We start from the raw sequence: 10,722 nt of genomic DNA, 5'->3' as shown, positions 1-10,722 counted from the left end.
CTTTATTTATTTGGTGTTTAACGTCGTTTTCAACCGTTCAAGGTTATATCGCGACGGGGAAAGGGGGGGGGGGGGGGGGATGGGATAGAGCCACTTGTTAATTGTTTCTTGTTAACAAAAGCACTAATAAAAAAATTGCTCAAGGGGCTTGCAACGTAGTACAATATATGACCTTACTGGGAGAATGCAAGTTTCCAAAGGACTTAACATTTCTTACATACTGCTTGACGAAAATCTGTACAAAAATTGACTATATTCTATACAAGAAACACTTAACAAGGGTAAAAGGAGAAACAGAATCCGTTAGTCTGGGGAGCATCGGGTAAATTCTTCCCCCTAACCCGCGGGGGGGGGAGCGCTAGCGATACGCACCCGGAACCTATCGATACATTTTTTTGGTCAATGTCCGTCCACAAGTTTGTCCGACATCACCGGTACACATCTTTTTATTTTATTTTTATTTGTGAAATACTGCTATGTACCGACACGTTTTGTAATAAAAGTCCGTTTTGTAATAAATTTATTACAAATCGTGTTCGGCTTACACAGTTTTTATTACAAATCGTGTTGAACGCGTTTTGTAATAAATTTTGTGTAATCCGAACACGATTTGTAATGAAGGCTGCTGACGTAGAGATGGTTGCTGGTGTTTATGAGTCCGCACTGTTGTGGATGTAGTTATAGCGCCCACACTGTTGTGAATGTAGTTATAGCGCACACACTGTTGTGGATGCAGTTATAGCGCCCACACTGTTGTGGATGTAGTTATAGCGCTCACACTGTTGTGGATGTAGTTATAGCGCCCACACTGTTGTGGATGTAGTTATAGCGCCCACACTGTTGTGGATGTAGTTATAGCGCCCACACTGTTGTGGATGTAGTTATAGCGCCGACACTGTTGTGGATGTAGTTATAGCGCCCACACTGTTGTGGATGCAGTTATAGCGCCCACACTGTTGTGAATGTAGTTATAGCGCACACACTGTTGTGGATGTAGTTATAGCGCCCACACTGTTGTGGATGTAGTTATAGCGCCCACACTGTTGTGGATGTAGTTATAGAGCCAACACTGTTGTGGATGCAGTTATATCGCCCACACTGTTGTGGATGTAGTTATAGCGCCCACACTGTTGTGGATGTAGTTATAGCGCCCACACTGTTGTGGATGTAGTTATAGTGCACACACTGTTGTGGATGTAGTTATAGCGCCCACACTGTTGTGGATGTAGTTATAGCGCCCACACTGTTGTGGATGTAGTTATAGCGCACACACTGTTGTGGATGTAGTTATAGCGCCCACACTGTTGTGGATGTAGTTATAGCGCCCACACTGTTGTGGATGTAGTTATAGCGCCCACACTGTTGTGGATGTAGTTATAGCGCCCACACTGTTGTGGATGTAGTTATAGCGCCCACACTGGTGTGGATGTAGTTATAGCGCCCACACTGTTGTGGATGTAGTTATAGCGCACACTGTTGTGGATGTAGTTAAAGCGCCCACACTGTTGTGGATGTAGTTATAGCGCCCACACTGTTGTGGATGTAGTTATAGCGCCCACACTGTTGTGGATGTAGTTATAGCGCCCACACTGTTGTGGATGTAGTTATAGCGCACACACTGTTCTCTATGGAAGGCGAAAAGGGTCAAATGATCGATCAAAAGGATCGATCAAAAGGATCGATCCTTTCGCGTTTGACCCTTTCTGCCCGACGCGCGGAAAGGGTCAAATGATCGAGCAAAAGGATCGATCCTTTCACACGATACTTTTGAACGAGCAGTTTCATCGCGCTGTTTCGGAAAATCATGGAACGGATTAGCACAAAGAACGAATCTAGAAAGTAAAGTAAGTAGATTACGTGTTCTGGTGCGGCGTGAAGGAGCATGAAATATCAAGAGAAATAAACAAACAATTCTTCTTGTTTTAGCGAGTACATTTAGGGGTGTGTAGTTAAAATTACTGTGTGAAAAGCGTTTGGCGCGAAGCGTTCGTCTGCAACAGAATCTGATCTAGATGTGCCACTTTACGTGTACGGTTAACGTCATCAAATCTAGTTTTTACGTCACGCGTTTGAGCCGAGATCTGCAGTCTTGGTAAACAACGTATGATTTGGAACATTGGAGAAAAAAAGTGAGTCACTGGTGACGGAATATCAACACGTACACGTACAGGTCTTTGCTACACGTTCGATCATCTAGAACATTGGACGCACGTACACGCGAACTGAAATCTGAAGTCAGTTTGCCACCAAAATGTGAACTCCAGACTGTGTGCCGGTAAAATTCCGTTTCCACTTATTGTCGGCACCGGATCCAGTAAAAGGATCGATCCTTTTGATCGATCCTTTTGATCGATCGTTTGACCGACGCGCGGAAAGGGTCAAACGTGAAAGGATCGATCCTTTTGATCGATCCTTTTGCTCGATCATTTGACCCTTTTCGCCTTCCATAGTTCTCCACGAGGATAGGGGTGTGAACATAAAGGCGGTCCTCAATTCAGCCCGAAGTCGACTTCGCGAAGTCTTTTTACCGAAAACTCAGTGCTAAAGCTCCGCGCGTGCGGTCAGCTTCGCGAAGCATACTTTACGTAGTCGACTTGGCCCAGTTGAGGCCAGGCTTAAAGCCTAGACTGTGTCCACGGATCGTCACTAGCGATGTCCATGCCCATGACACAGGGGATACACTGAACAACATGTTCCACACGATACGTTACTCAGAGGAAAAGGGCTATCTTAAATCGCGAGGTTTGTATTATTCCGCTTTTGGAATAAGAACTCGATTTCCGGGACCTGGACTGAGGATGCAATGAAAACATGTTTCACACGGTACGTTACTCAGAGAACAAGGACTGTCTAAAATCGCAGGGTTTGATCATTCGGCTTTTGGAATACTAAATCTCCACGGAAGGAACAAAAGACGAATTCCGAGAAATAACTCTGTCTGGTTTGTATAGGTTGTGAAAGAGTGAACACTCTTGCTTTTACTCGGACAAACATTTTAGGGGCCAGTCACTAGCGAGGGGTGTGTCGCAAACACGTAGACAGGAGCAGGTGTGAATCTATTTGTCAGCGGAAAAGCAAGGGTATTCACTTATTCACAAACCCATACAAACCAGACGGAGTTCTTTCCGATGTCACTTGTCTTCACACGACTTTGTGTTTTACCGAAGTGAAACCAATAATGCTGCAAGATTCCAGACGGCGAGCAGATGTGTCACAATACATTACACACGTGTAAGATATCTTTGGCTTTTCACTGATCCAGGCTCTCACACTTACAGCGCCGACTCGACTCATCCACGGCCACTCTTGATTAAAGCACACTGAATAATTAATCTTTATTTCAGTTTATTCTACAGACACCAAATCTTTAAAGATACCTTTGTTTTTGCGTGAAAAAATCAAGAACACAACCTAAGAGATATTTAGATGGGACAAGAGAATTCTTCCGTTTCAACACAGCTTTGATGCTACCTGTCTACAGCGGGGCATTTTGATGACATTTTGCAGATTGACAAAAGTCTCAGTGAAGAAATTATTTCAGCACAAATATTCCCACTCTGCCCATGAACGCATTCAGGCTCCTGATTTATTTTTGGTATGTGTCAAAGTGGGAGGATGGTCGTACCTCATGAAAACGAACTGGATACACGCTAACTGAAGTGTTCTACTTTTGAATAATCTTTCTGTAATCAGTTTTGAACACAGTGTAGACGGGCGCAGGGTAAGACGTCGGCCTCCTAATCGGGAGGTCTTGAGTTCGAATCCCGGTCGCTGCCGCCTGGTGGGTTAAGAGTGGAGATTTTTCCGATCTCCCAGGTCAACTTATGTGCAGGCCTGCTAGTGACTCAACCCCCTTCGTGTATACACGCAAGCACAAGACCAAGTGCGCACGGAAAAGATCCTGTAATCCATGTCAGAGTTCGGTGGGTTATGGAAACACGAAAATACCCAGCGAGCCTACTCAACGAAAGCGGAGTGAAGCTGACTATGCTCTCAGAGTATAGTGTGGGGAACCCAAATGGGCAAACGAGCTCACACGTAGGCTAACCAGACAATTCTGGAACGCTGAAGAAGAAGAAGAAGGAGAAGAAGGAGGAGAAGGAGGAGAAGGAGGAGAAGACAGTGTGGCACAGAACATAGTGTTTACCATGTATGCTAATTTTGCTGGTACGGCTATGTACTGTTTCACACTGTTCAAACAACCAAAGGGAAGTAATTAAGTGCTCTAAATGCATACGACATGGCTTAATGGAGTAAGCGAGACTTATACGGAACCAATCTCCTGGCACCTGAGAGAATAACAAGCATTGAAATGAACAAGCGACTTTCATCCTCTTATATGCCCCACTGTGTTCAAACCCGGTTCCAGAAAGCGTGTTCAAAAGTAGAACACTTCAGTTTACAGTGTAGATTTGTGGTGGTGAATGTACATGATGGTCACACCCGTTGAACGTCAAGAGGAGAATATAAGAGTCAGCCATCATGAGGCGAAGATGTAATTGAGTGTCTAGATTCTCAGTCACGAAGCTGATGTTTCAGCATCCTGAGAGAGAGAAAATCCAATCGCGAAGCCCAATTTCAGCATGAAAAGTGATTCTGACGATAACGTTAAAGTGTAACTAAACAGACATTTTGAAATGTCAGCTTTACTGAATTGCTTCATGTTTTGTCCAAGTATAGACCTGTAGAAGCGATACTGGACGATTTTTCCAACGTTTACTGTGTTTTCTGATTTACTACGATTTTTTAAAAGTGTTGAACCCATTTCAGATTTACCTGATTATCTGTTCTTGATTTGATACTTCCAAAGAACAAGTGGTACTTTGAGTTCCGGTTTTATGTTTTAACCAATCAGAATTTGGTTCCTAAATAAAATCGTCTGCTGCCTGTCCCAGCAGAGTCGGCAACAAGCACTGCTTGCCACATGTGTGATGTTACCAACAGAAATAGCCATAAATTGGGCAAGGTAGCAATGTAAATGAATTGGATCTAACTAATGTGCTTGTACTGCATCTCTGGCCTTTGAATTCCACACCGGTGACACTGTGACGGTTCCCCTACGCTTTGTGTTCGGTGCCCTGACCCTTTGTGTTCGGTTCCCACTCGGTTCCCACACGCCAAAATTCGCGGACAAAACATCCATTTATGGTAGTATTACGCAATGTTGCTCTCTGAGAATGGTCTTGTTAGATCTGTGAGTGTTTACACTACATACCTAGGTGCTGTTGGATTGAAGGTTTTTGATATTTTAGCCGTTATTAGGTAGAATGCCTTCCACTTTACTGCAAAACTGCATAATTCGTAGCATCGGCAAGAAATATCCTACCAAAAAATGCCTGCTTGGAACTGTCGTTGGTCCAGCAAAAAGTTCAACATGTCTGTAGCAGACAGCCCAAGTTTCAAGATTGTAGGGCCATCCAAACAGCCGTAATAATAAAAACAACAAAAGTAGTCAGTGAAATTGGCTGTGTTCGGTCCCCACACACTTTTGTGACGTAGGCGTGACGGTTCCCATAATTCATTGTGTCGGTCCCCACTTTCTGTGTCGGACCCCACTTTCGACCTAATTTCTCTGTGACGGACCCCACAACCAGCCTATTTTGTGTCGGTCCCCACACCTTCTTGGATTTATGACTTGCCGGTTACTTGTATCATTGTATTCATTGAATCTAATTGTCTCGGAGTTATTTTTCAGCAACAACCGGCAAGGCAGCACCTTTTGTGATACCAAGTAAGTCAGATGACATCAGTATGTGTGTGTATGTGTGTGTGTGAGAGAGAGAGAGAGAGAGAGAGAGAGAGAGAGAGAGAGAGAGAGAGAGAGAGAGAGAGAGAGAGAGAGAGAGAGAGAGAGAGAGACTAACTTTATTAGTTTATGCCACAAATAATATATAACATTATTTATCTCTGGGACGGTTCCCAGTATACCAGCAAATTATGTGTTGATCCACCCACACCTTCTTGAACTGGCCTTCCCAATATCTACTCTTAGTCTTACGGCCTTGGAGATATGCAATTTGGCACATTTTTAAAATAAAAGATCCACCTGTCGTATGTGAGATTCAGTTTTCAGAGCAAAATGCTGCCCAGGGACTTCTAGTGGTGATTGAAAAAAAAACAAGTCGCGTAAGGCGAAAATACAATATTTAGTCAAGTAGCTGTCGAACTCACAGAATGAAACGCAATGCCATTTTACTCGTAGCATCGTCAGGCCACCGCTCATGGCAAAGGCAGTGAAATTGACAAGAAGAGCGGGGTAGTAGTTGCGCTAAGAAGGATAGCACGCTTTTCTGTACCTCTCTTTGTTTTAACTTTCTGAGCGTGTTTTTAATCCAAACATATCATATCTATATGTTTTTGGAATCAGGAACCGACAAGGAATAAGATGAAAGTGTTTTTAAATTGATTTGGACAATTTAATTTTGATAATAATTTGTATATATTTAATTTTCAGAGCTTGTTTTTAATCCGAATATAACATATTTATATGTTTTTGGAATCAGCAAATGATGGAGAATAAGATAAACGTAAATTTGGATCGTTTTATAAATTTTTATTTTTTTTTACAATTTTCAGATATTTAATGACCAAAGTCATTAATTAATTTTTAAGCCACCAAGCTGAAATGCAATACCGAACCCCGGGCTTCGTCGAAGATTACTTGACCAAAATTTCAACCAATTTGGTTGAAAAATGAGGGCGTGACAGTGCCGCCTCAACTTTCACGAAAAGCCGGATATGACGTCATCAAAGACATTTATCAAAAAAATGAAAAAAACGTTCGGGGATTTCATACCCAGGAACTCTCATGTCAAATTTCATAAAGATCGGTCCAGTAGTTTAGTCTGAATCGCTCTACACACACACACACACACACGCACGCACGCACATACACCACGACCCTCGTTTCGATTCCCCCTCGATGTTAAAATATTTAGTCAAAACTTGACTAAATATAAAACAAGTCGCGTAAGGCGAAAATACAATATTTAGTCAAGTAGCTGTCGAACTCACAGAATGAAACTGAACGCAACGCAACGCAGCAAGACCGTATACTCGTAGCATCGTCACTCCACCGCCCGTGGCAAAGGCAGTGCACGTGGAATTGACAAGAAGAGCGGGGTATTCGTTGCGCTGAGAAGGATAGCACGCTTTTCTGTACGTCTCTTTGTTTTAACTTTTTGAGCGTGTTTTTAATCCAAACATATCATATCTATATATTTTTGGAATCAGGAACCGACAAGGAATAAGATGAAAGTGTTTTTAAATTGATTTCGAAAAAAAAAAATTGATAATAATTTGTATATATTTAATTTTCAGAGCTTGTTTTTAATCCGAATATAACATATTTATATGTTTTTGGAATCAGCAAATGATGGAGAATAAGATAAACGTAAATTTGGATCGTTTTATAAATGTTTATTTTTTTTTACAATTTTCAGATTTTTAATGACCAAAGTCATTATTTAATTTTTAAGCCACCAAGCTGAAATGCAATACCGAACCCCGGGCTTCGTTGAAGAGTACTTGACCAAAATTTCAACCAATTTGGTTGAAAAATGAGGGCGTGACAGTGCCGCCTCAACTTTCACGAAAAGCCGGATATGACGTCATCAAAGACATTTATCAAAAAAATGAAAAAAACGTTCGGGGATTTCATACCCAGGAACTCTCATGTCAAATTTCATAAAGATCGGTCCAGTAGTTTAGTCTGAATCGCTCTACACACACACACACACACACACACACACGCACGCACGCACACACATACGCACATACACCACGACCCTCGTTTCGATTCCCCCTCGATGTTGAAATATTTAGTCAAAACTTGACTAAATATAAAGAGTACTTGCCTGTGTCAAGTATGTGTCTTTATCCACGCTTGTTGTAAGAGGCAACTTTTCCCAGCTCCTTGTGTTCATGACTGCTTTCTCTTAAAATTAATTACTTTATGACAGTCAGAATACAATGGAACAAGGCTACATAAACCCTGACAGCCTACGACAACGGCCCGACTAAGGCTCAACACCGCGCCAATAAATTCAGCATTGGGCCAATGTTGGGCCATGATTGCTCCGTTTTCGTAGGCTATCAGGGTCAAAGATACATATTGGTAAACTAGTAAAATACATGTTCAGCATCATCAGCAATACCACAAAAGGATTAAAACAAGAAATTCCTCCGATAGGAACTACACCCCCGTCAAAGGGAAATAACCTTCTCAGTTGGTGGCAGTGAGAATGGTTATTTCCCTTTGACCAACGGGGGTGTCCGTCTATACCAGGCCTTGTATAATTTTAATCCACCAATAACTCCCTAACCGTGTGTTTGACTGGTCCCAATTTTTGTAAGGACCGTCTCAGGAATGTATAGAACCTGTTCACCAAGTTTGGTGACGATCGGTCCGTTCATTCTTGAGATCTACTTGCGAACACAAACACATCGAGTGAAACCTATACACACCCCTATACCGGGGGTGTAAAAATCCTATTAGCTGTATGTCAGCGGCACAATGCAACCAGAACCAGCGTTTATGTGGAGTGATCGGGTGCTGGTCACTACCGCGAGCGTCACTACCGCGAGTACCACTACCGCGTCTCACACTAAAGTTGTGTTTCCGTACCCGCGATAGCGTTTTTCCAGCGGTGCGACGAAAATCAAGCACATAGAAAATGACCAGGAGTGTTTCCACACGCGCGACGCGTTAGCGGCGCGACAAGCGGCAAGCGACGCGATTTTTTTGAAAGGGTCCTGGAGCGATTTTTTCGCGTTGTCGCGCGGCAACGCGGGAGTTTACAGATTTTACCGCATGTTTAAAACGCAAGTACGGAAACACGTCACGCGTTTGCGCGCGTTTTCTTTTGTCGCTGCCGCTGTCGCGGGTACGGAAACAGAACTTACCGCGAGTACGACACTACCGCGAGTACGACACTACCGCGAGTATAACACTACCGCGTGTCACACTACCGCGAGTATAACATTACCGCGTGTCATTTTATGACTTCCATGGCTGAAGGCAAAGGTTGAAATGTTTCCTTGAAATATAAAACAAAAAGGCCTGGTCTGTTCTCTGAACACTAATTCAATGTTTGTCATGCTAACCAAGAACTCAAAACGATCAGAACACACTATCAGAATACATATAGAATGGGTTGCTTCCAATCAAAGCCGTTAGAACACAAACTCACAAGAAGTAAGTTTGCATGCGTTCTCTCTACGGTTATGGTACTCGCGGTTGTGGTACGCGCGGTAGTGTGACACGCAGCAGTGTTATACTCGCGGTAGTGTCGTACTCGCGGTAGTGTGACACGCGGTAGTGTTACACGCGGTAGTGTCGTACTCGCCGTAGTGTGACACGCGGTAGTGACGCTCGCGGTAGTGTCGCATAACCGGAGTCAGTGATCTGGAAAGGTGTCAATCTCTCTCTCTCTCTCTCACTCTCTCTCTCTCTCTCTCTCTCTCACACACACACACACACACACACACACACACACACACACACACACACACACACACACACACTCACATACTGATGTCATCTGACTTACTTGGTATCACAAAAGGTGCTGCCTTGCCGGTTTTTGTTGAAAAATAACTCCGAGACAATTAGATTCAATGAATACAATGATACAAGTAACCGGCAAGTCATAAATCCAAGAAGGTGTGGGGACCGACACAAAATAGGCTGGTTGTGGGGTCCGTCACAGAGAAATTAGGTCGAAAGTGGGGTCCGACACAGAAAGTGGGGACCGACACAATGAATTATGGGAACCGTCACGCCTACGTCACAAAAGTGTGTGGGGACCGAACACAGCCAATTTCACTGACTACTTTTGTTGTTTTTATTATTACGGCTGTTTGGATGGCCCTACAATCTTGAAACTTGGGCTGTCTGCTACAGACATGTTGAACTTTTTGCTGGACCAACGACAGTTCCAAGCAGGCATTTTTTGGTAGGATATTTCTTGCCGATGCTACGAATTATGCAGTTTTGCAGTAAAGTGGAAGGCATTCTACCTAATAACGGCTAAAATATCAAAAACCTTCAATCCAACAGCACCTAGGCATGTAGTGTAAACACTCACAGATCTAACAAGACCATTCTCAGAGAGCAACATTGCGTAATACTACCATACATGGATGTTTTGTCCGCGAATTTTGGCGTGTGGGAACCGAGTGGGAACCGAACACAAAGGGTCAGGGCACCGAACACAAAGCGTAGGGGAACCGTCACAGTGTCACCGGTGTGAATCCACTCCAAATGTACTGGCTCAGCGTGAGAGGCAACATCCTGTCGAAGTCGTAAACACGGGGCTGACTGGGAGATTATTATTCGAAGAGCATGCTGAAACGGATTGTAAGTACAATATTTTACATATTCTCGACATTTCTGTTGATCTTTCCTTAACTTTAATTGTTTCCTTGATTTAAAACCCTAGGGCTTGTATTTTCAGTTGTGATACTAAACACGTATCTTTACCACAGTATCCGATCACTTCACACTTGAATTTTGTAATGATGAAGTGGAATTATTTCTGGATCTAATTTATTCCTCTCGATTCCTTTTTTCGCCACATATGTATTGTCGTGTAAGGGGGTAGATGCGTGTATTGGCTGATTTTTTTTTATTTTTACTTCGGTCAGATACAGATGATTGGAAAAAAAACTTGTCAAGGATTTCAGAATTTAATAGATCTGTTCGAAGTTTTTACGGGATGG

This window comes from Littorina saxatilis, linkage group LG1 (genome assembly GCF_037325665.1).
Source record: "Littorina saxatilis isolate snail1 linkage group LG1, US_GU_Lsax_2.0, whole genome shotgun sequence".
In the NCBI taxonomy this organism is placed as follows: Eukaryota; Metazoa; Mollusca; class Gastropoda; order Littorinimorpha; family Littorinidae; genus Littorina; species Littorina saxatilis.
This window is presented reverse-complemented; position numbering follows the sequence as displayed.